This window comes from Camelus bactrianus, chromosome 21, assembly GCF_048773025.1.
Source record: "Camelus bactrianus isolate YW-2024 breed Bactrian camel chromosome 21, ASM4877302v1, whole genome shotgun sequence".
Classification (NCBI taxonomy): Eukaryota; Metazoa; Chordata; class Mammalia; order Artiodactyla; family Camelidae; genus Camelus; species Camelus bactrianus.
In genome coordinates, this window is record NC_133559.1 from 20,790,545 (window position 1) to 20,818,174 (window position 27,630).

The 27,630-nt window shown below is 38.5% G+C and overlaps 1 protein-coding gene across 2 annotated transcripts in view; it reads right to left on the reverse strand.

Moving 5' to 3' along the window:
* Nucleotides 1–23,623: 23,623 nt before the first annotated feature.
* LOC123617322 (uncharacterized) overlaps nt 23,624–27,630 on the reverse strand; it is a 69,132-nt gene continuing 65,125 nt past the window's right edge. For both annotated transcript variants that reach the window (XR_012501389.1, XR_012501390.1), the window contains exon 4: nt 23,624–25,714. The gene's annotated coding sequence lies outside the window, so the exon portion shown is untranslated. The remainder of the gene's footprint in view (nt 25,715–27,630) is intronic.

Below are 27,630 nucleotides of genomic sequence, written 5' to 3' on the forward strand. Positions count from 1 at the left end.
AGTTTGTTTATTTAATTTATTTTTATTATTTAAACAGACATACTGGGGATTGAACTCAGGACATCATGCACGCTAAGCACGCACTCTACCACTGAGCTATCCTCCCCCACTAAAAACTATAAAACACTATTGAAAGAAATTTTAAAATGTCTAAGTGGAAAAATATTCCCTGTTCAGGGATTAGAATTCTCAGTATTATTAAAATGTCATTCCTCCAAACTCATCTGTAGATTCAATACAATTCCAAACGAAATTAGAAATTGACAAAACTAATTCTAAAATTTATATAGAAATGTAAAATATCTAGAATAGCCAAATTTTGTAAAAGAAGACAACATTGAAGGACTTCCACTATATAATTTTAAGATAATTCAAAACTACAGTAATCAGAACAGTATGGTATTGGCATAAAGTACACATATAGATTAATGGAACGGAATATGCAATAAAGAGACAGACATTACATTACCCACATACATGTTGTCAATTTATTTTCAACAAAGGTGCCATGATAATTCATTGGGGAAAGGAAATCCAACAAGTGGTTCTGGAACAACTGATACCTGTTTGGAAAAAAATTAACTTTGACCCTTTCTTCCACACCTTACACACACACACACACACACACACAAACTCAAAATGGATCATAGACCTCAACTTAAAAGCTAAAACTCTAAAACTTCTAGAGGAAAACACAGAAGAAAATATCTTTGTGACCTTAGGGTAGGCAATGAACCATAAAAGACAAAAGTTGATAAACTGAACTTAATTAAAATTATAATATCTTGCTTTTAAAAGAGCAGATGAGGAGGAAAGCCACAGACAAGGAGGAAATCTGTAGTACACAGAGGTGACAAAAAAAAAGTTTTATATCCGGAATACATAAAGAACTCTTACAACTGAATACTAAGAAGATAATCAACCCAATTTTTAAATGGGCAAAATATTTGAATAGGCATATCACAAAAATTACACAAAGGTCTGCACATGAGAACATGCTCAACATCATTAGGCATCAGGAGCATAAAATAAGTTAGAGATTGCTACGTACCCACAGAACAGCTACGAGTTAAAACACTGACAATAGCAAGTATCAGTGAGGATATGGAGCAACTGAAACTCTCATATGTTACTGGTGGAAATTGAAAATGACACAACTATGCTTTAAAAACACTTGGGCCATTTCCTATAAAGTTAAGCTTCTAGTCACCATATGACCCAACAAGTCCACACCTAGTACCCAAGAAAAATGAAAATACATCTCCACATAAAAACCTGTGCATGTATGTTCAAAGCAGCTTTATTCATGATAGCCAAAAGCTGAAAACAACTCAGACATTCAACAAGAAATAAATGGATAAGCAAATTGTGATCTACCCATCCCATGGAATACTAATCTGTAATAAAAGGAAGTAATTATTGTTACATACAATAACATGGATAACTCTCAAAAACACTATGTTGAATTTAAGAAACAGAAGCAAAGAATCAATGCTATTTTTTTCCATTTATATGAAATTCTACAAAAGGCAAAACTAGTCTGTAGTGACAGTAGATTAATGGGATAGGGAATGATGGCAAACAGGCATGAAGGTACATTTTCGTGTGATGGAAAAAGTCCATATTTTAATTGTGATGGTGGTAAAATAGGTGGTGTGTACATTCACTGAAACTGATCTAAGTGTACTTTTTAAAAGGATGCACTTTAATGTATGTAAATAAAGTTGATTTAAAATACTGTAGATTAAATTTGTGGAATATAATAAAGCAACACTGAGGAAAATTTACACCTTTGAATGCTTACAGTAGGATGAAGAAATGTTAAAATTAATGATGAAGTTAGAAAAATAACAAGAAAGAAAAAAGGGGAAAGAAGAAAAGAAGTAGACGGAAATGATAAAGAGCAGAATTTATTGAAACAGGAAAAAAAAAAAATTGAGAATTAACAAAGCCGAAAGTTTGTTCTTTGAAAACAATAGTATAAATAGAAAGACTTCTAACTGTGCAGCTCAGCACCTTAACTTTTAGTCATACATGGCTAATTAAAGTTAAATACAGATTAATTATAATTGAATACAATTAATGTAGTTCCTCAGTCACCTTAGCTACATTTCAAGTGTTCAACAGCCACATCTGACTAGTGGCTACCTCACTGGACCAAGCAGAATAGAGCATTTCCACCATTGCTGAAAGTTCTCTGGGACAGCACTGTTCAACCAAGTCTGACCACAAAAAAAAAAAAAAAAAAGACATGTACAAGTTCCCTGCCCTCAAGAAACATTTATTCTCATGAGTGAAAAAGACAAATTACACAAGAAATTATAATATGATAAAAATGATAATACACTCCAGTTACATGGGGAACCATGTAGCAGGAAGCCCAAATTTGCATCACCCTAGAGGGTCCCTTAGAGGAAGATATTAAGATAAGTATGAGTTAGCCAGACAAAGAGCTAGAAAGGCTTGGTTAGAAGCCCTGATCCCCTGGAAACAAAAGGTGACGGTATCAAGCACATCTACCCATCACAATCTGGATGTCTTACCACCTGAATTTCAATTCTACCCAACAAACATTGACTTGATATTTATACAAAGAGAAAGATAAAGGTTTGGAAAGGATCTTGACAGCATGGATACACGGCAAAAAGCACATTTCCTCACCTTGTTAATGAACATGGGTAGGCAGGAAGAAAATGGTGGTTATCGGCAGCTTGCTATTATGTCCTGACCACCTGAACCCACTGCCGACCAACCATGCTTCCCCCACGGAGAGGACTGTGCTTGACAAGTTCTAGGTATAACAAGGAGGATGTCATGGCTGGACACAGTGATGAAAAGACAAAATCACATGTAAGAACACAACATCCACTTACCCTCAGCACTGCCTCTCAAGAGGCCATGGAGCCCAGGGTAGATGGGACCCAGAAAAGCAGATATCATTACTTCCCTTCCTTCTCAGGAAACTGGACGACGATGGTCCACACTTTCCAAAGTTCAGGTAATTAGTGAACAGATACGTATTGACACTTCTGTGTTCTAGACTCTGGAGATACAATGATGAACAAGAGATTCTTTTTGACTTCAGAAAATACAGGGAAAAGTATATGGTGCCATAAGAAGGGTACCCAGTCTACCCTTGAGGGGTCAGGGCAGGCTTCCATGAGAAAAATGCTTCCATTATATCCATATACTGTCTAATTATATGCAATACCTCATTACCTTTCAGAAACCTGGTAAGGGGAAAGTTGCCTGGCTACACAGGAAAAAAGAACATTGATATGGAGGCCAGATCTGTCAAAGTCCAAGTCAGGTTTCCCAAGCATTGATGTGGTCTCTTTATAGGGTACCAATAAAAACAAACATGATAACAAGTCCAGGACTGAGTGCAAGATTCATGCAACCCATAAATCTTGAAATAACAACAGGAAGCCCAGGGCAGGCCAGATCCTGATCTGCCCCACTGCTTTGTTGAAATTATCCTGGCCCATCGCCAGCTCTTGGAGGTGGAGGCCAAGCAAAAAAATAAAGTGCAAATACACACACACACACACACACACATATCTCCCAGGAGCACAGCAGTGAAACTGAAGGCAGAGTTCATCTACATCTAGCCTAAGCAAGGAGGCTGCGGAAGGGAACATGAAATTTGCAATGCAACCTAAGCTGGCTTCTTAACCAAGAGGAAGGGAGAGGGATGGATGAATGGATGGATTCTTAGAAAGAATAGCAGAGGGAGAAGGGGAGAATGTGCAACAGAAAAACCTCTAGGATAGAAGAGAAAACTAGCCTCTTGTGGGCAAATGGTCAGGAAATATCTTTGGTTAGAAATCAGCCAAGTACACCTCCCTGGAGTTGACCACATGACATTTATCTCCAGTTTTCAACCCAAACCAAGGTCATGCCATCAGGGTGAAAAAGCTTCAAATTCAAAGGAAACATTTCCGCTACTGTGGGGAAGTCCATGCTAACTTTATTGAGACCTGAAGGATGATCAACTGCTTTCAGGACAGGGACTAAGAAAGGGCTGTCATGGGGAAAGATCAAAAATGAGACCAAAGCAACCACGACCACAACAAAGAGAGAGAGAGATAAAGAGAGACTTAGAAATGCACACCCACTTGCTTTCGGATGAACAGCTTGAGTCAAAGTGGTGTTGAGGTGATAGATGTTACATTGTAGCCAAGAACCCCAAGAACTAAATAAACACAGTGGTTTTCCTTTCCTCCCAATAATTTAATTGCTGCAGCCTCTACCTGGTGGGAAAGGGGTGAGAAACAAATCCTAAAATACATGAAGACTGACTTACTGTATATAATCCAGTCAGATGATTTGTCTCTCTCCTTTGTTTTGAATTTGCTTGAGTAGGTCTGAGATGCAGTGGTGAAATAAAAAGATGGTTTTCGGCACCTTGGGAAAATTCCACCTCTTTTTCCTAATCCCTTCCCTTGGCCATCCCCTACCCTGTTCCTCATGCTAACGGAGGCTTCCCACAGCCTCTTTGGTCCCTTCTTCACCAGTCACTGACAAAGGGGTTTGACAAGCATCCTTTCTGTTATTTGTCCTACAACCCTGTGCAAGAGTCACCCAAAATACCATTTTTGCCATTTTACAGATGAGAAAACTGAAAACAAAGAAGTAACATGACTCATGTAGTAAGTGGCAGAGTTCTAATAAGAACCCAGGTCTTTTAACTCTGGTTTCAGAATTTCTTCAACACTGGATAAATAAAACGAATTTTCTGTCAAAAATTTGTGCCAAAACCTAGTAGCTATGTAACTGCTACCTAAAAGTGATCCTTCTAGACTAAAAGCTATGCACGATACATCCCCAGTTGGTTGAAGTATTCCACTTACATATGTGAAATCAAAAACACCAGTCACTTGGAGAAATGGCTGAACTATAATGCCACTTATCTAATAATTTTTTTTGAGGATTGTAGTGAATGTTGTGATATGCCACCCAGATCACTGCATTCAGACTTGAGGCACATTCATTATTCCCCCAGCTTTGGGGAGTATTGGCGGCAGCTGACAGTGCTTAGCTGAGTCACTCTTTGCTGGGAACTGCCCTCAGCTGGTGAGAGTCACCTTGCCCAAGGTCATGCCGCACTGGGAGAGCCAACCTGCATCGATTAGCGGATGAGCAAGAAAGGCCCGGTTAGTTCCCTTGCTTCAAGGTGAGAGGATTCTGAAGGGGTCATCCCAGCTTTAGAGCCACCCAGGGATCTTGTGCGGCCTTCCTCGTGATGGTATCACATTTCAACTCCTCCCTCGGCCCATTCCTGCTTCTCTCATCCCCACCACAGGTGTTGTTTTTGAGAATGTCTGCACACACATCCCAGTCTCCCGTGGATGTCTTCCAGTGGAAGCCCACCTAAGGCAAGCACAGTGTGACTAGCACTGTGAGCTGTCTTTAAAGGACTTGGCCTAGTTTGGGAGGCTAAGAAGCAAAGGGGCAATTACAGTAGAGAGTGGTAAGCCTACAATGAAGCAACACGTCCTGGGGAAGACCTGGGATGGGGAGGTGTAAATTTCAGTCACAGAAAATAGCATATTCCCTGATATTTTTAGTTATAAAATATAGACGTCTTTGGTTTTATCTTATTATGTTGGTTTTGATGGCCAGGGTGGCTCTGGTAATCCATTTGGGAGCGTAATGTCATACAGATATGAGGAGAAAATGCCAAAGGACCAGCTTGACAAGATCAAGGCTTGACATTTATATGATTTCAGGGAACTGAGGACTTTTTTCTGTCTATTTCTTTGAAATGTTTTTCTACCGGTTTAGGGCAACCTAACCGCTAAATTCCACCATGTTTTATCCAAAAATTCACGGGAAGTATCTCATAAGTGCTTTTTGTACTGATAGTTGGATTTATTCCTGGAATTAAGGTTTGGGGGGATGACACAACAATTATCTTGCAGAAATAATCTAAATTTGTAATCATGAATGCATAGTCTTTTTCTCAGACTGTGATGACTAGATACATTGGGATTCTAGCATGCCCCCAAAGCATGTGGGGATAGAGTGGTGGGGGGAAGGCGGGAAAGGAGTAGAGAGTGGGGACTGAGGAGCTTCTCAACTATAAAGACTAAAAGGACATGATGAACTTATCTACAAAACAGAAACAGACTTGCAGACATAGTAAACAATCTTATGGTTAGTGGGGAAAGGGGGTGGGAAGGGATAAATTTGGGAATTTGAGATTTACAAATGTTAGCCGCTATATATAAAAATAGATTTAAAAAGTTTCTGCTGTATAGCACAGGGAATTATGTTCAATATCTTGTAATAACCTTTAATGACAAAGAATATGAAAACAAATATGTGTATGTCTATGCATGACTGGGACATTATGCTGTACACCAGAAATTGACACATTATAACTGACAATATTTCAATAGTAAAAATAAAATTAAATTAAAAAATAAAGGGAAAAAAAGACTAAATGATGTTTAAACTCATCTTCAGAAGGCCTCAAATGGCTAAAATCACTTTTAGGCTGGTTTCTCCCAATCTCTGGAAGGTATATTTTACTGGTTTGTTTTGAGGTCAGTAAATCACTAGGCTCTGTTGTTGTTGCTGTTGATGTTTTTTAATGGCTGTTCTTTATACTCCCCCACCTCCTCCAAAATAAGTGGCAATGATGATGGTGACAGATAGGTAGATAAAATAACAGCTGACATTCATCTTTAAAACCTCTGGAGAAGACCGAGCGGCCCCAGAGTCCTGTATCTTTAGCCCACCCATATTGGGGGTTTCTCCAGCCAGGAACTTCCTATGAGAAGGAGAAGGGAAGAATATCAGAGGCAGAAAACCTTAGTCAATCAGAGAAGACATGAAAGATAGTATCTGCCACTGGTGTAAAGATTGCACTTTATCAGCCCTTAGAGAACTCAAAGGTCCCTGGGGCACTTCGTTGTCATAGAGGGGTTTTCTTAGGGTAGGGACTTCCCCACAAGTCTCTGTCAAGTTTCCCTCTCTGTCTTTGCCAAAAGCCAACGGTCTTACTGTTCAAATGAGCTGCGTTTTGTTGACCATTGGATGTGTGGTGCTACATGCATTAATTCAAATATAACTAAGTGGAATTTTTTTTCTACCCTTTACTTCCAGGTGGAGAAAAATTTGCCTCCCCCTCCAAAATAAACAAAATAAACATAATTTCTAGCGTCCCAGGATGAGTAAATACTCAATCCAAACTGCTATAATTTTTGTGATCAATTTCTAAATTTTTTCTATGGATTGACCCTATTTTGGAAGAAGCAGCATGGTGTATTAGATTCTGACTATGAATCTCAGGTCTACCATTTATGGTCAAGGTGACCTTGAGCAAATCATGTAGGCCCCTGAATCTCAGGTACTTTTATCAGTAAGGTGGGGATTCTAATGTCTGTGTCATTGCAGTTCTTATGAAGAGCGAATAAACTGTTTTTGGAACACGTGATTCATGTGCTTAACAAATGACAGAGTCTTGTTATTATAAGTTTACTGACTACAAATAGTCACGGGAAAAATTCAGTTATTGAAGAAAAAAATTGAAAAGGTTCTTGATGGCTAAATCCCATTATGTGTAAAACAGCACTGTCTGACAAGTTGAATTCTACAGATGCTTTCAACTCAGATTTTCTATGAGTCAGTTTTAACTAGCATATGAAAGAAGCAGACAGACAAACTTATTTTTATATAGAACTTAAAAAATATGTTTTGATAGGAAATTAGGTAAGTCAGAACATCACATCTCCCAGCATTTTGACTAATTAAAATGTAACCAAATGTTGATCTTAAAGTGTTTGAGTAACAAGAAAATCAAAGATTTTAAAGTATAAAATTCCATTCCCTTTACCACAAATGTCATTATAGCCCTTATCTGAAAAAAATGGGATAATAATGTAATTAATTATTTGGGTTGTTATGAGGAGTCCACTTTTAAATAAATGTAAATCATTAAGCATAAGGACCTGGCATGTAATATGAGCAAACTCAGGAGCAGCTATTAATATGAGCTATTATAGCAAAAGCATTTCTATACACTCCCTGATTTTTGTATGAATGGCTCCTTCATTCACTGATTAATTTCATTCACCCAGTATCTACTGAACACGTGTTGTTTACCTGGCACTGGCTAAGTCACTGGGAATGGGGACGCAATGGTGAAGGCAAAGTCCCTTCTCTCCTTGAAGTCTCAGCTCTGTGGTCACCTCCTTTCAGAGCCCTTCTTGATGATTTAGTCTAGGTCACACCTTCTCATCCAACACCACCACACTGTCACCCCTTTGGGTCATTAGACTTTATTTGATTCAAAAATGCTTATCACTACCCCAAACTCTCTTGTTCATTTATTTGCTTACTGACTTCTTTTCTGCTTACTATCCACTGACTCCACCCCAACCCCCACAGAACAAACACTCCATAAAGGCAGGGACCATGACTTCTCATTTACCACTGTGTTCCCTGCACAGTGCTCGCTATTACTCACTCAGTGCTCACATACTTCAACCCAATCTGAATAGCAAAATTCCAGAGAAGAAAACCACTTGAAAAATTAATTTGCTTTTCCTTATGGATTAGGTTGATGTGTGAAATTTATGAAGAAAACCTAGAAGAGTTGAGATCATTTAACTTACAGAAACTTTAAAAATGGCCTTTAATAGTCTAGAAGCCTGGGTTCTTCTCTCATGCTGTGAGACCATGTGGAAGTCACAGCCTCTCCAACCACATCCTTGTCTGTAAAATGGGAAAGATGATGTCCATTCTGACAAACCCTCTCATAGGACTGTCATGTGGCAAAATACAAATAGAGCTAGCATTAGGACCCTGGCCTTTACAACATGCTTTAACATGCACTTGCCCAGCTGAGTCTTACAAAAGTGACCCTTTGGAGTACATAAAGGAGGGATTACTTTCATTCTGTTTTACAGAAGAGGACACTAATATTAGAGGGTTCTAACTCTGGTAAGAAAAGAAAGAAGGAAAAGAGAGAAGGGGGCAAGAGAAGGGTCAAGCAGCATCATTGCAAGATGCTGTTGTTCACCTCACTCCCACTTCCATTATCTCTTGTGATCCTCTCAGTCACTCTCATTCCATTTTATAGATGAGTAAGCTGACATACAGAGATTTAAGGTAGTGGTTTGTCCACAAGTAGCCTACCAATAAAGGAAGATGACTAGCTGTGAGGCCAGTCCTTTGACTTCAAACCCTACACTCTTCATTTTCACCATGTTGCTTTCAAGAAATGATCAAGGGCATGAAATTTGGCAAAAGAGAAATATGCTATGAAAAGAAAATTAAAATCACTTAATCTCTTTTTTTAATAAATAATAAATAAATAAATAATATAAATAAAAAATAAATTAAATAAATAAAATAAAAATAAATAAATAAATAAATAAAAAGGAGAATTATCAACTCTTTCTTTGTTCCCAGGTTTTTAACTGCACGCTGGGGGAAAATGTATATGGAGTAACATAAGGATTAGCTGTGAGGAAGAATTTAATATCAGATACAGTGTTTTAGCCACTAATGAGGTTATGAAGGATACTTCTGGAATATGATTTTAAGATGTATTTATACCCTGACATCAAACCTTCCATCATGCCAAGGAAATTTGAATGAGAGTCTGTGAAGAGACAAAGGGATAGAAGTCAAGCTTCCTAGTTGTGATACTTGACATTTATAAAATGGTACTATATTTTAAATTCATAAAGGATATGTTTCTACACTTTTTTTTTAATGCAGAAGTGAGTAACACAGGAAGTAACCCACAAATTCCCCTCATAAGCCCCTGCCCTGGAGACAATCATGAACAACTTGATATTGTGCCTTCTGCACTCTATTTGTTTATCTAAACTTTTACCTAAATGTGATCATTCTCTACATACTACTTTCTCACCACTTTTTCCACTCCATATGATAAACAATGTTCCAGGCCAACAGATAGATCTGCCTTTTTCTTTTCAACAGTGGACATACCATAGTTATTCTTTTCTTTATCTTTAAGAATTTAATGCATAATATATTTTCAGAAGACAGATAGATTGCTTCACCAATTTCTTTTCATTCTCCTGTCCAGTTTCAACCACCCACAGAGTTTTAGCTGTTCCTACTTTGTAGGTGTGAAAACAGTCATTTCTTTCTTTCCCAGAAGCTTTGGTCACTTGGTCCCCTAATTCTGTGCATGTAAGAAATACTGACATGAAATAAGTATTCATTTCTAGAACAAAAAAAATTCTCCAGGTAAAGGTTATGCTATCTTCTGTTTCACCCAGAACTTGTGAAAAAATAAGATCTTTATTGCATGAGGTTCAAAATCAGTATCCCATGGCCAGAGAAGTGACCACAATCTCATATCATCGCCATACTTAATGAGTTCTTATAAATCAACTAAAGGAGTTGAAATTTTATTCTGGAGGCGTTGGGTATTTATGGGGCCTGAATGAATTTTTAACTGGGGGATAGCATCATTGGATAAATGATATAGGAAGATCTCACTGGCTAAAGATAATGGTTTAGAATGAGGAAAACCCAGGGGCAAGGAGACCCAGTTGCTCATGAACAGGAAGTCTTTATTAAGGTATTCTAACCAAAAAACCACCCCAAACTAGCCCTATTCCATTCCTAACCAGATACTGAGTTGTTTTTCAGAGACAACAGAATAAAACTAAATCATACAACCAATGCATGCACAGAGGAGAAAATTTTGATCTCAATTAACACCCAGAAACCAAAGAGCCAGGACATGACGAGAACCTGAATGCTGGAAACCTTTCAAAAGGAAATGGTCCATTGTCCAGGGAGATCCAGTGCTGAAGCCCCCTTTACCATACCTTACCATGAATGGCCAAGTTCCAAAGCTCTCAAATGGAAACCTGCTCTACACACCAACCCATCGTCCCCTAACTCATAAAAATTTGACCAAACTCAAGACTGGGGAAACAGATTGAGAGCCCTGCCTCCTGTCTCCTTACTGGTTGACCTCTCAATAAACCCTTTTCTTAAAAATCAGTGCTATAGTATTGGTTTCTAAGTGCATTGGGCAGAAAGCCCCTTGCAGTAACAATATTAAGTATTATACCTTATTAATACTTTACCTTTACTTTTAAAAATATTACTTTATTTAGTTTATTAAGATATTAAGTACTGTTGGGGCAAATTGACTCAGCGTTGATATCATCACTGCTGACAGAAGTTTTGTAGGAGAGCAAAACGTACCACCTCAAAATGTCTCTCTGGAATGTGGATTATTTCAAACTGAAAAAAATCAAGACCCAAAGGATTCAGGAAGAAATTTTGACTTTCTACCTTCAAACTGCCCGAAGAAGGTAGATAAAGGATTTGTTCCAGGATGGGAGCTATCACCATATATAACAATAGTATGAACTAGATTTGTAAACAGGGATGACCTAGCAAAGTCTGTTTGTTAAAATCCCTCTTTGTGTCCTATTGTCTCTGCCTGGCCCAGCAAACATCTGCTACCAAACATTTGCTTTTTCATTTCCATGTCAATTGCCTTCCTCTCCTTTGAAATCCCAAACCAGTACCCCCAGTATCCTCTTTTGTCTTTAGCTGAAGATATTTAAGGTGAGGGATTTGGCCATTTTGGCAAGTTACTCAGTTTTTCTGGGTTGCTCCCATGTAAACATGTTTTTAAACTTTTGTGTGATTTTCTCCTATTAGGATGTCTCATGTCAATTTAATTCTTAGACCAGCCAGAAGAACCTAGAAGAGTGGAAGAAAATTTCTTCTTCATCAACAGTATAAATACAGACTCTGGCCTCTCCTTATAAAACGTCCCTTGCACTCAATACATTGCCAAAGAAAGCAACCTCCATTTCCAAGATGGTTTAATTACATGGCTGTGGCTGGAAGCCTCAGTTTCTCACCACATTAATCTCTCCCTCTAGAGGGCTGCTTGAGTGTCCTCATGGCCTGGAAGCTAGCTTCCTCCAGAGCAAGCAGTCCAAGAGAGAGGGCAGCAAGAAAGCCACGTGCTTCATCACCTAGTCTCAGAAGTCACACAGTGCCACATCCACCTTATCCATTTCACTAGAAGTCACTCAGTCCATCCCACACTCAATGGGACCGAATTAGGTGCCATCTCCTGAAGAGAGGAATGTCAAAGAATTTGGGGACATATTTTAAAACCACCCCAGGAATCTTTTTTGAATCCAGGCTGATGCACATAAGAGCCAGAGGCTTAGGGGACTGTGAGACATGATTCTCCAGGAATTCACAAAAGCGAAAGAGAGTTCTTCAGACTTCCACAGTCCATAGAATTGGGAGGATTCAGTTTAGTGTATCTAGACGTCTGAGAGGCAGGGGGGCCAGCTGATATTTCAGTTATACTGTCAACCTCCCCATGGGTATCAAATGTGTTAATGAGAGCATGAGATCTAATTCTTTCCCTATTAGTCCTCATGAATTATGAAAACATCCCGAGTATTTCATTATTTTCATAGCTCTCAATTTTTAATTCCAACCAAGAAAATCTGGCATCTACATTAGCACTCAGGGAGTGTGTTCTGCTCTCTCTGGGCAGGATAAGACATATGTAAGTTGCAGAAAATGAACCTTAAAATGAGCCTTTGAGTGCTTGGACCTCCTTTTCTCTTCAGGCTTTTATCAAAGGTAGGTTTAGCTCATGTGAGTGTGTTTGCTTGAAATTAAACTGAGAAATTAGATTATTTAACCAGTTTATTGTACAAGTTGGACACCTAGGGTACAGGAAAGAAGAACTTTTACTTTTTATCACCACTGCTCCCCTTTAAATGTTCCATAATTCATTCATTTACCCTCCCTTCAATGAAATCTCAATCAGATCTCATAGCTTTTCCTATTATTCTCAGATGATAAAATGTTACTATATTTCATCTACTCTAAAATGAATATATTTCTCCATTTTAATATCTCATCTCTGAATCTCAGTATCATCTTATAATCATAACTTGAAAGGTTTTTCCCCTTTCTTAGTGTTATACAAAATAATGGAACATCTTATAATCAACAACATCTTAAGCTCAGTGAAATTTAATAATCTCTTCTTCTCAGTATTAAAAAATCTAGTGGCGTATGGTAATCAAAATCCTATTCTCATCAAACTTAAAACTTCTCCCTTCTCTGAGCCCTGGCCTACTTCAGGCTTGGGAGCCTCTAATGAAAGAAGATGGGGATAGTCAGGGTCATCTCCAGTTCTTCCTCTACCTTCTCCTTGACTCCCTAGCCAATGCTTTGGAACCTTTCGGGGATTGGACTGAGGTGAGAGAAAAGAACCACAAGTAAATAAAATATTATTTCACAGTACAGTTGTACTCTGCTATAGGTATCTTCTCTGTGAGGGATGTTCTAAATGTCAATTCTTTCTTTCTCAAAGTGGTTTTGTGGCTTCCTCAGAGACAACTTCCATCATGGGGGATCTCTTGCCTACAGTTCCTCTGACGTACACTATGCCTCCTCCAGCTGGCCACTTACAACTTCCCCTTTAGCCACTGGTGTTGTGTGGCCCACCCCTCCATTGGATTTAGTCCTCTTGTGTGGAGTCCCATTCAAAACAACCCAATACAATTACCCACTTGGGGCACGGGGTAGGGGCGGTACCTCATGGGTTCATGGGAAATTCAAACATCCTTTGTCTCACACCAGAGACTAGAAGTGGTGGTGGATTCCAAAAGAGCCCTTTTCCCTCACTGTGCTCCACGGCAACAGAGCTCAGGCCACCTACTCTCACCTTTAGACTTGGTAGGTGTGAGTCAGATGCCAGTCCCTGCATCCCTCCAACGTCCAGGAACACATGAAAACCTCTCCAGTGGTTCTCTAGAAGCATCATCACTGGGTCTAAGAACATCATCTCATTAATTGCTTCTTGGAATGGTCAGTCTTAGGCAACTTCACTTCTGTTTCTGGTTTAATCATCAACTTTAAGGCAAAAACACACATAAAATGCTTTTTAAAAAAAAGGTTTTGTTAAATCAATTAATTCTCTACTTTTTCCTCAAAAAATGCTGAGAAATTGCTCACAGCAAAAAAAATGTAACCGTAGGGTGAGATATAGTGACTATCTACTTTATGCCTGGTCCTTTATGTTCCCGTTGATGTACTAAGAAGGATAAAACATCACTAATGTAGTATGCCTGCCAGGAATGCAAAACCTAAATATAATCATGAGGAAATAGCAGACAAAGACTCGGAATATAGAAATCAGACCAAACTATCAGTTTTCTTACTGACAAAGATATTTTGAGGAATGCAGAGGCCAAATGCTAACACTTCTTAATACTTTGCTCCTGAATTAATCAGATATAACACTAGTCCCTCCCCCTAATATGTGCATAAACCATAGGTCTCTTAATTCAGCTTCATTAAGCTTGTCAAGTAGAGAGAAGGAGACTAAGATACCCTGGTTGAGGGGTAGGCAGATCTAAAAAAGAAAAGAACTCAGGAGACGCTAAAATACACATGTTCATGCGCCCCGGAATAGCACAAATGGCAACTTTGTAGATAGAGACACTCTAGGTGGATCCAGACCCTCTGGCACAAGGCTTAGATTCCACAACGTCTTTGTTGGGATCACTCCTTCCTCCAGGTAAACCTAGCTCTCTTCCAAGGCACGAGGCCTGAAAGTTCAACTGAGTTTCAGCCCCCTACTCACCACCGGCACAGATGGGCAGCCCAGTGCAGGTGGCAGCCCTGTGTGCCTAATTCTTTCTCTCAATCTTACTGAAGGTTTGAGAAGAACAGAATGTAGGGTGGAAATTCCCTTCCTTTTTCTAATACATAGTTGAAAACTCTATTTTACTGGCGTATGTAGGGATTCCAGGAAGAAGAGAAAATGGTCCCTTCTACATAAGAGATCTTGATACATGAAAGATACCCATTTATTGCCCATAATACAGCTTATTTTTTTCTGCTGGTTTATCATTTGCTTTCCAGTTTTTATGTGATTTTTTAATATAGATATTTCAGATATTTAGCATTTTATAGGAAAATTCAAAATTAATAAAGACTTCATTACAAACACAAGTTAAACCTTTTCATACTTTTCAGCTTAATAAGGCAACTCAGTTTTGTTTTAAACTACATGCATTAAAATCAATAATGATTTCCCTCTGTGGAATATAATAGCCTCCCCTCTGCCTATCTCATAAATTTTAACTGAGTTTCTGATGCAAATTATTCTATTTCTTCTCACCTTATGTAGCATATCTTCTAAGAAATACTGTTTACATTTTATTGCATTATAATTTTAGTAACAACTCTAAAATTTATTGGCCTCTCTACTTACCAATTTTTGTTTCACACCATTCTTCCCTTTCTTGAGCTTTTAATTTTGATTTATCTCTCAGCCTACTGAACCAAATGAATACTTGCTAATTTTCAGTCAGGAAGTATGCTGTTGGGGGCCAAGGCGGGCTGCCCCCAAATCTGTCTTAATGTCATATTGATTATTTTGAATTAAAGTTACTTAAGAACGAACTGATGTAAAAGCTCCCTATCTCCCTGAAAGCAGGAAATAACTCCTGTGTGAAAGTTGCCCTTCCTGTACCAGGAGGTAGAAAGACATTCTTATCCCCAGAGACAGGAATTTGGGACCAAGAAGGCTGTATAAACAAACTTTGTTACTTCTGTACTAACTTACTACTTGCCCAAACTTTGCTTAAATTCCTTACTAATTAAGCACCCAAACCTAAGTTTCTCTGTTCCATCAGTTCCTCTCAAATTTACTGTTTCTTTCTCAATAATTAATTAATTAAATGCAAGCTTCCTGCTTTGGCCACTTCTTTGGTCCCATTTCTATGAAACCTTTGTGCGCATGAATTAAAATTTGTTTCTTTTTCCCCTGTGAATCTGTTTTGGGTCAATTTTATTATTATTCCAATCACAAGAACTTAAGAGGAGTAGAGGGGCAAATTTCCTCCTCTATTTTCTCAGCCTTCAATGTCCCCCATTTGATGACAGCAAACTTCTATTTTGTGTTCCCACAGCGGACCTATTGTGCATACTTTTACTATAGAACTTATTTCATTCTGTACATGCATTACTGGAATTTAAGCTCCTTGAGAGCAATTTCTTTCTCTGTCATCTCTGCTTTCTTTCCAGTGTGCTACAAAGAGCCTGGAGGTTACAAAACAGAGACTCAGTCACTGTTGAAAGAAGAAAATCATTAGCTGAATTCTTTAATATTTGATTACTGAGACCACTGCAGTACTTTTGTGTATCATGGTGTAATGCTGAAACACAGAGGAGAAAGGGCTGAATGACATCAGAGTTGGAGACACTGACCTTTCAAGGAGCCATTTACCCAATAGTCAAAGCCACACTCTCCCAAGTGAGGTATTAATAGAGGAGAGGACTGAGCGCCAAGCATGAGGTATGCCCACAGTTAAATGGGAGGAGAATGGAAGGTGGGGGGGGTGATGAGGAGGAGAAGCAGGCAGCAGGGTGAATCAATACCATGGAAACTTAAATGGGAGAGAGTCCAAGATGACAGAAGTGGTCAACAGTAACTAATAATGAAGAAAACTCAGGAAGGGTGATGGATGAGATCAGAAGCAAGGTCATTGGAAGCTGATGATCGTTTCCCACCTTTTATACAGGGTTAAGTCTCTTCCGTGTTCTTCAGTTGTGATTTAAAGCTATGAATACTTAGATAAATGAAAACTCTAGCCAGCCTAGGTACTTGCTGAGATAGGTCAATTAGTATATTTGAAAATTCAGTATCATCATATGCATGGCAAAAGGATTTTTTAAATTAATCTGGCATTTCAATCCCCTAAAAATTACCTTCATAGATTAACTATTCCATTCATATTTTTATAGGGTAAAAGTCTCATCATTTTTGAGGGTAAACACTCTATTCATCAAGGCAAAAAGAATACCAGATGAATATCACAGGGGAGTTCTTCACCTATTTGAGGTTAACCACAGTCTACTGCTTCAGGAAAACACTACTGGGGATTTAGAAAACCCCATGAAATCATATTCCAGCCATAGGTGGAGGCAAAATACATATATATATATATATATTTCAAGTATATCCTAAACTGTAGAAGCACATGATGAAAGGGAGTCCACTTTTGGTGCAAAAACTGATTCTTTGGCACATTTTCAAGGGTAAGAAGGCATTTATGACTTTATACAATGAGATAGATTTAAACTTATAGTTTTATCACTGAGTAGCTTTTCAAGGTTGTATCAATTTTCCCTAAAATACTTTGTACTCAGAAGTTCTTGAGTATCACAGATTACACTAGATGTTTCAGAACAAAGATCTTTTCCAAGTGAGAAAACTCCAGATCTAGAAGGCAATTTGTAACTTATGGCCAAAACCACATGATGGTTAATTTCTTTATTTGTTGAAGCAAACACGTACCAAGAACTTACTATATTAAAGTGTAGTGTACATCATTGTTTCTCAAACCATCTATGATAGAGGACCACTTTTCCCCAATCCATCATGATCTAATACCTTTGAAAAATATAAGAATAAATTACTAAACAAAATAACACAAAAAAGGAAAACCAACTTTTTATTTTTAATTACACAGAATAAAATTACCCTCTCAAATTGTCTTTATAATGTTCTAAATATTTACTCTCAATTCTTATTCTTATCTGTTTGCAGGCTATTACCAGCACCAGTCCATGAAACCACTTTTGAGACATGATATTCATCATAAAACTGATATTCATAACATAATACTGGTCACAAAATGGTTAAATAGTGCAACCACACTCCCTAACCTGTTCCTTAGGTAGGGCTGGGGGCAAGGTGAGAGTATGTTTAATGCTTTACCTAACACAGGCATTTGTGTCTCAGCTCAGTGTAGGCTTTCATTCTTTCAGTCAAAAGAAATTCAGACACACTCTTCCCATTGGCACAACTAGGAGGACACCAATTATAGAAGAGAACAAACACATAGAAAGAAAACTTGTATAGAAAGACTACACAATCAGGCTTCTTTTATGCACTACAAGCTTCACAGAGTCAGTGAAAAAGCTTTCAGGCTTTCCAGGAATTATGAAAATTTTTGAGAGCTAAAATATTTTTACTGGCTCCAAAAACTAAATATTGAGAAAGTAAAACTGACAAATGTTAAAGTCTAAAAACTATAGCATTGATTATTAAATTAATGATTAATTATCAGTTAATTAAGAGATTATTTTAGTAATTATTAAATTTAGTGTTGATAAAACATCATTATACTTGAAAACTGATGTAAGTTACAATTTTAGTCACATTTTATCATTTCCAATATTGGCAAGAAATTGTAGCTAGTAGTATTTTAAGGGAGTTATTTGCAGCTAAGTTTTTTAAAAAGCAAAAAAAAAAAATCCTTTCAAAAATTTTATAGCCAAGAAAAAAGTTTATATGGGTTATGAAGACATTTTAGTAAATATGAAATAACATAAGACCTCCAAAATCTTTAAAAAGCCCTGTCCACAAGGTACAAACACATTGACTTTGTTAAGTGAACAAACGAATTCAGAAAACACAGTTTGGGAAGACTGGAGGAGCAGCAACAGACACCAATTTCCAGGCTGACATGTGAAGGAATCAGCCACAATTTACAGGGCTTGCTGGAGGGAGTAACGTGTATGAGCAGAGAAGGGCAATAAGGCTGGAAAGCAAGGAATCAGGCATCCCCAGCATCCACAGTAGGAAACAGTTAAAATATGATGGGAAAACAAAACCCACAGACTCCAAATCAGGCAAGAAAAGGAAAAAGGACTACATATGAGATCGGACCAGGCTGGAGATTATTTCCCTAACCGCACTGAAAACAGTTCCTCCCAGACATTCAGAGAGAGAAAACCAGGAGTGTGTATCAAATTTCATGAACAATCTTTATTATTGTTACATTTACTTATTAAGGTACTACTAAATATACGTAATTTTTAAACTTCACATTGTGAATCCAATGTTTTCAAACAAATCCTCTTTCATTTTTATAAAATACAAAGTTAATGGGACTCTCCAGGTATAGTTTTCATCTTAGTTCCTTTGGTCTGCTATAACAAAATACCATAGACTGCCAGCTTATAAACAACACAAATGTATTGCTTATAGTGCTAGAAACTAGCCACCCAAGACCAGGTGCCAGCATGGTCAGGTGAGGGTCCACTTCCAGACTGCAGGCGTCTCTTTGCATCTTCACATGTTGAAAGGGGCAAGCTTGCTCTCCAGGGCCTCCTTTAGAAGGCAGTAACCCCATTTATGAAGGCTCTTCCCTCATGATCTAATCACCTCCCAAAGGCCTCTGTCTCCTAATACTATCACCTTGGGCATTAGGTTTTCAACATACGAATTTTGGGGGGACACAAACATTCAATTCAGACCACAGTAGTTATGAACAAATATATAGACTGCCTGGAAATAGCCTGTGTCTTAAAACATTTATATAGTGCTTTCTTTTTTTTGTTGTTTTGTTTTGTTTTTATAAAGTTAAGCATTACTTTTACTTGAATTTTCTTTGTTCTTATTCATTAAGGTACATACCATAAAGAGCACAAATTTTAACTGCATAACTCAGCATGAGTACTCACCAAAAGATCATGATACAGAATAAAGGCACCACTTCAGATGGCTCCCTCCCAGTCAATATACCCCCAAAGGTAATCACTATTCTGACTTCTATCACCATTGATTAATTTTGCCTTTATTGAGCTTAATATAAATGGAATCTTACAGTATGTACATTTTTGTTCCTGGCTTCTTGTGCTCAACATTATCCCTATCATATTCATCTGTCTTTTCATGTGGTTACTACACAGTTTTCTCTGCTACCAAAAGCAGAGACTGCCTTGTGGCAGCTCAAATGCTATGCAGCATCTGAACAGAGAGGGGAGCATCCATTACTGGTGATTACACAGGCATCCCATCAGAGGTTGGCCAGACCACCACACCTCATGCCTCAAACCTCACCAGATACTCATACCAGCCCCTCTTGCTCCAGCACTGCTCCCTTCTGGGGCAGAGGATGCTGGTGCTGGAAAGGGGAAGAACACACATTTAAAGGGAACTAAGCCAGCTTGGACCCAACCTTCAGCCTTCTGTTCCAGCAACATGGGACCTCAACCCACCCAAATAGGGTGGTAACAACCACTGAACAGAGGGGAATCCCTGCCCGACATCTGACTCTAGACCTAGCCCCTTCTTCTCCAGTCACATCTCCTTATCAAGAGGTTAGCTGCCAGCTCATCCTAAGGAAAGAGGTTACTTGTGTTCACATCAAATCTATCTTTCCCACCAAAGCCTCTGGACCCATGCAGACTGTACATGGACATTCCAACATAAAGACACCATTTCAAGACCATCACAGGTCATTGTTTTACCTAATTTCATAGAGACAGAGAAAGATAAGCAAAATGAAGAAACAAGAGAATTTGTCTCAAATGAGAGAGAAGGAAAAAAAAACCTGAAAAAACAACTAATGAAACAGAAATAAATAATTTACCAGATAAAGAATTCAAAACATTAGTAATAAGAATGCTAACTAAATTAGGGAAAGGAATATATGAACATAACATAGTGAGAATTTTATAAGGAACTAGAAAGTAAAAAAAGAACCAGTCAGAGGTTAAGAATACAATAACTAAAAATTAAAAACATATTAGAAGAAACGAACAACAGACTAGGTGACAAAGAAGAATGAGTAAGTGATCTGGAAGACAGAATAATGGAAAACATCCAATCAGGATAGCAAAAAGAAAAAGATTCTAAAACATTTAAACAGTTTAAGGGATATTTGGGATAACATCAAGCACACCAACATTCACATTACAAGGTCCCAGAAGAAGAAGAGAGAAAGAAGGGGGCTCAAAATATATGCAGTAAAATTATGGCTAAAAACTTCACAAACCTGAAGAAGGAAACAGATATCCAGGTACAGGAAGCACACAGTGTCCCAAACAGACTCACACTAGGACATAACATAATTTTTTCTGATAAGTTTCTAGGATTTTATCCATTTCTCCTAGGTTGTCCAATTTTTTTATGTACTTGTGCTTAGTATTCTCTTACGATTTTCTGTATTTCTGGGATTATGTTGGTTGTAATTTCACCTCTTTTATTTCTAATTTTATTTATTTGGGCCCTCTCTCTTTTTCTTTTGTGCATCACCATTTTTCCCCCTTGTCTCTGTTTTTCTTCATGACAGTTCTCAATGTCTGGCATACTGCATATTTCTACATATTTACCTGCCGTGACTCTTATCAGAATTATCCAGTGACTTCCCTCCTTACTCCCAGCAAAAGCCAAACTAATCACAGTGGCTGAGAAAACTTCCGTGATGTGGCTCCTTGTTGTTCCTTGAAGGAATCAGGCTGATTCTTGACTTAAGGTCTTTGCACTTGCTTTTCCCTCTGCTTCTAAGGGTCTTCTCACAGATATCTGCATGGCTAACACCCTCATTTCTTTCAGGACTTACTCATATGATCAGACAGGTCCTCCTTAACTATCCTGTTTGTAATTCCATCACTCCCACAACCCCACAGGACTCCCCATCCTCCTTTTATTGCCTAGAAAATACCACCTTCTGTCATAGCAGGCATTGATTTATTTCTTTCTTTTACTCCCTGAAGAATGTAAGCTGCATGAAAACAGGGATTTTTGACTCTTAAAATCTTGGGAAATAAACCTCAGTCAATAGTGGGCAAGTGAATGAATGAAAGGCTGGAAAACAGGAAATACAAAGGGCAAGGATGTAAGAAATTTTAAGAAATGCTACAACTCTAATTTGACCCGATTCCCTCTGGGATCTCTCATTGCAGTGCTACGGTATTGTACCTACAGCACTGTGGCACCTCCTTCCTTGGACTCTTGCTGAGTGCTGACTTTGCTAAAGGGAAGGAAGCATTTCATTTCACTTGGTGGGAGTGACCAACTTTCCCTCTTTCTCCCAGATAATGTTTTGAGCCTTTACGACCACTAAAGGATCACTTCCAGATTTCTCAGCTGGGCTCTTCCCTTCAACCAACACATGGGCTTCTTCTCCTGCAGAACTGTGGATTTCCTGGTTACTGTTCATTGTCACATTATAGACATTAGGCCATGAAGGAAAGGGAAGTTGGAGTTTTTGGTTAATAGCCGCTGTTGTCTTGGTGTGTAGGAGGCAAGATCATGTGTTGACTGAGGGTGGAGGCAGCGTACAGATGGTGAAACATGAGCCGTCACTGACGAGATTCAGAAAGTGGCTGACAAGAGAAGGAGTGGTTGAGCAGAATGAAGCGTTTGGGAAAAACATACTGGCTGGAGTTTTTGCATAGCAAATCATTTGTTCTGTGGTTTTGTTAGGAAGAAGAATGAATTGAACTCCAATTCCTACTGTGGGAAACTGGCAAGCAGGAAGGGAAACGGTATTGTGATTTGCCCATGGAGATCCTTGTTGCTCTCAAACTATAGGAGCTGCTGAAGGTGGGAGAGCCCCATAAGACCAGGTAATCATCAGCACCTGTGCAATGATCAGACATTCAGCAAATATATGGGGAAGGGGCAGAGGGGACCTGGGTCTTCCAGAAGGCAAGTTCTATTATCTATAAATGGCATTCTTTGTTACTACTAAAAAATTTCAAAAGAAAAACATGTATTTTGACAATGATACACTTGAGTCTTGACAAGAAAGGAAGGAAAGAAGGAGGGAAGGAGAATGTTGTAAAGCAGAATCATTTCACTGAGCTGTTCCACACTTAGAATTTAGTTCTGCTCTTCCTCAAAAATGCCATCATTCAACAGAGCAAAGAACATACAGTGGAAAAAGGATAGTCTCTCTTCATTCAGTGATTTTGGGAAAACTGGACAGCCACATGCAAAAGAAGAACGAAAGCAGGTCACTCTCACACCCAACAAAAATCAACTCAAAATGGATAGAAGACTTGAATATAAGACCGAAGCCATAAAAACTTCTAGAGGAAAACATAGGCAGCATGCTCTTTGCAGTCAGTCTCAGCAATATCTTTCTAAATGTGTCTCCTCAGGCAGGGGAAGCAAAAGCAAAATTAAACAAATGGACTGCATAGCAAAGGAAACCATCAACAAACAAAAAGATAAAGTACCAAATGGAACAAGATATTTATAAATTATATATCTGGTAAGGAATTAATATCCAAAATGCTTAAAATACTCGTATAACTCAGCAACAAAAAAGCTAACAATCCAATTAAAAAATGAGTGACTTCCATAGGCATTGTTCAAAGAAGACATACAGATGGCCAACAAGCACATGAAAGGATACTCAGTACCACTAATTACCAGGGAAATGCAAATCAAAACCACAATAACACCTCATACCTGCTAGAATGGCTATTTTCAAAAAGACATGAAAAAACGAGTGCTGATCATGATGTGGAAAAAGGGAACCCTCATACACTGTTGGTGGGAATGTAAACTGGTGCAGTCACTATGGGGAACAGTATGGAGATCCCTCAAAAAATTAAGAATATAACCATCATGTGATCCAGCTATCACACTTTTGGATGTGTATTCAAGAATATGAAAATACCAATTCAAAGAGATTTATGAACCCCTATGTTCATCTCAGCGTTATGTATGATAACCAAGATATGGAAATAATCTAAACACCCATCAATGGATGAACAGATAAGGAAGTGGTATATAAATATATAGAGATAGATAGATACAGACACACACACACACACACACACACACACACACACCATGGAATACTACTCAGCCATAAAAAGATGAAATCTTGCCATTTGCAACAACATGGATGGACCTTGAGAGTACTATGCTGAGTGAAATAAATCAGATGGAGAAAGATATGATTTCACTCATATGTGGAATATAAAAAACAAATAAAAATAATAAAACTAAGTGGACAAACCAAACTAAACAAAAGCAAACACCGTAAATACAGAGAACAGAGTAGCTGTGATGAGAGGGAAAGGGAGGATGGGGATGGTGAAATGGGTAAAGAGGGTCAACTGTATGGTGATAGACAGAAACTAAATTTTAGGCAGTGAGCACCTCTACTGTATACAGAAGTAGAAGTATAATGTTGTACACATGAAACATATAATGTTACAAACCAATGTTACCTCACTAAAAATGAATCTAAATTAAATTAATTAATTTTTTAAAATGCCCCCATCACCTGCAATCCAGAAATCTTTTTCAAAATAAATGTAATCAGTGACACACTCGTTCTAGTCACCATTTCTCCAGTGACTTTTGTTTCTGTCTACTGATAGGTTTCTGTCCACGATTGTCTAAGCCATAGGAGAGTAACACTAGTGCTTTCAAAAATAAAATCGGAAAAATGAAAAGATAAAAAAATTAATGCACCCAATTTGAAGAAAAATGTGAGAACCCTTAAATACCAACCCACCTTGTTGATCAGGAATGTTCATAGTTATTCAAAACCAACTCAGCATACTCAAAAATAATTATTAATAGTAACACTAATTTAAACTGATGTTTATTTTTTCCCATAATTTTCATTTTGCTTACTGTTAAGACTAAAAATCAATAATACGTTAGTAATAAATAATTGCAACTGATGTTATCAATATATTATTAGTATTAAATACTAATTCAATATTAATTAGGCTTTCCTATTATTTTTTCTTCATTTAGTCTTCACAACATAAGGTTGACATTGTTACTGTATTTTACAAATGAGGAAGCTGAGGTTCAAAGAGGCTACATAATTTACATAAAGCCAAATGCCACAAAAGGCCACAGCATTTTCAAACCTGTAGAAAAGGCAGGTCTTAACAACTCTCTAAGCCATGCCCTGTGCTTCAACATGTGCCTCCCCAGACCGATGCTTCTGGGACAGCAGCAGCACAAAGTAAGCCCTCATTTAGTATAAATAAGGACCATTAATTACCATGTGCTGAATTTAAAGTCTGACTCCTCAGCATAGTTGAATTGTGTTTCAAAGGTGAAGAAATATGTCTTGACAGGAATAAATGTGTTTTAATCTAATTAAAATCTCAAGTTTATTCTACCTCTACTTAGCAAATTTTAGTTCTTTGCCTTTAGACATCAATTTAAAGTAACTCTTTTCAAAACACCAAAAGCAAAATAATTATTTATAGTCTCAGAAGTTTTGTGCCTTTTGGATACTTACCTCAGTACTTCCAGTTTTCTGATCTTGTCTTAATTTCTGCAAACTTCTGTTTTTGAGACCACTATTGTATTTTGGTTTTCTTAAAAAACACCACTGGATACACACTGTTATCATAATGACGCAATTCCAAGAGGAAGTGAACAAATTTTATTAGGACCTTCCTCATCCTCTCGAAAAGTTTGAAAGGTTTGGAAACCCTAGAGGTAAAAATATAAAACTAGCCACTTAAGAAAGGAAATCTAAACTTCTTCCCTTTCAAAGGGTGAGGTGAAAGGTCATCAAAATAAAATTAAGAAGCAACATCTGCAAATAGCAAAGTGGTTAGTTAAATAGTATTCCCTTATCAAAACTTGTAACTTAACACGAATTTTATTCTTCAATTCAAAACTGAAATCTCCACCATCGTGGGGTCAGGTTACTATCTCTTTTAATCAGCCATCCTGAGGGGTCTTTCTCACCTTGACTGTGGAGACATACAGGAGAAAGAGCTGTAAACTCTAAGTCGGATGTGAGCCCTATTTCTTTGCCTGCCACTTGACCAGCTGTGTAAAACAGAGAAAAGAACAGGCTTCTTCCTGATTCGCAGAGTTACAGTGACTCTCAGTTGTGATAACACAGGTGGAATTCCTCTGTAAAGAACGAAGACCAAGGTTAGTGGTTCTCAAATGCTTTTCTCCCCAGGGGACATTTGCCAAAATCTGGAGACATTTTTGGATTGTCACAACTAGAGGTGCAGGTGCTATTTGGTATCTAGCAGGTTGACACCAGGTACAATGCTAAATATCCTACAGTGTACAGGACAGCCCCTGAAAATCAAAGGATTATCCACCCCGAATACCAGTGGTGCTCTGCTCTAGACAAATGCCAGCTACCCACAGCTTCCCCAACCAACGCCTTGGACCCAAGAATCTCCTAGGTGTGCCAGAATGACTATAACCCTGAAATAGAGCTTCTCAGATCCAGCTATTCTTGCCCTGCAAGAGTGAAGAAGCAAAGCCATCCTTCCCTTTCTGCCCTAGCCCAGAGCCCCAGGGTGAGGGCCTGCACAGGGCTGAGGGAAGGACCAAGAATCCCTTGTCAGTCTCAAGTTTCCTAACACTCACCTTCCCTAGCTGCTTTCCTGGGAAGCCAAGTGTTCAGAAAACATGCTTTCCAATTGGATGGAATATATGGTACTAAACAGTATTTACTGAGCATCCATCTGCTTGCCATTAAGAAGGATACAGATAATATAATAGATTTATATATCTCTTGTTTGGCAAGTGAAATCCCTTCTATCACCATCTATACGTAGAGAATATAGTAGATGAGATGACACAAATAACCAGTAAAGAATCCCAGACAGTTCTGTCCTTTCAAACTTACATGTGATGTAATAGAGAGGGTAGGATACGGTCACAGACCAGAAGGAATAGAAAGGTCTTCAGGATACAAGGGGTAACAAAGTAGGATGGCGTGGGGCAGCGTGATGGTTAATTTTGTGTGTCAACTTGAATGCTTGAATGGGCCATAGGGTGCCCAGACAGCTGGTCAAACATTATTTTGGGTGTTTCTATGAGGGTGATCTTGGATGAGATGAACATTTGAATTGGTAGACTGAGTAAAACAGATTGCCCTCCATAGTGTGAGTGGGCCCCATGCAATCAGTTGAAGATCTGAACAAAACCAAAAGGCTGACCCTCTCACAAATAAGAGGAAATTCCCTCTGCCTGACTGCCTTTGAGTTGGGATGTAGGTTTTCCCCGCTTTAGACTGAAATATCCACTCTTTCCAGGTCCTAAGCCTGCTGGCTTCGGACTAGAACTAGACCACTGGTTCTCCTGGCTCTCTAGCTTGCCAACTGCAGATCTTGGGACTTCTCAGTCTCCATAATCATGTGAGCCAATCCTTAGACTAAATAAATAAATGAATAAGTTTTTTAAAAATTATGCGCACACGCACACACACACACACACGCGCACACACACACACACACACACACACACACACATAATCCCCTGTCGGTTCTGTTTCTGTGGAGTACCTTGCCTAATGCAGTAGGGAAGGAGAAAGGGTAGAGCAGCAACAAAATGCAGACTAAGCTGCACTGAGATGGCCCACTTGAAATGGTGAGACTGAACCTTCAAAAAAAGGTTAGATAATTTCATGGGGGAGGAGGCTTGTTTTCAGAGGCCTATAGCCCTCAGCAGATCCCCAGAGCAGGTAGGTCCTCAAGGGGAAAAATGGGGTGAGATACGGGACAGAGTTCAAGAAGTCTATATTCTTCCACTAACAAATGAGGAAGCAGACACAGGAGAAAGCTTTCATCTGTCTAGAGGTCTCCCTCCCTAGCCTGTCCTGAGAGTGGCATAGAGGACTGTTGAGTGGGGAGGAGAGAAAGTGGTAAAGTAGATGGGTAGACCTTCTTTCTCTTCCCTCTCCCTTTTTCTCCATTCCCCAGCTTTATAGCAGAGAGAGCCCATGTCTGTTAGTGCTCCACAGCCTGGAAAACAGAACAGAGGCCTTCCTTTGTAGCTGCACGGGGGCACACAGGGCGCACTTAAAA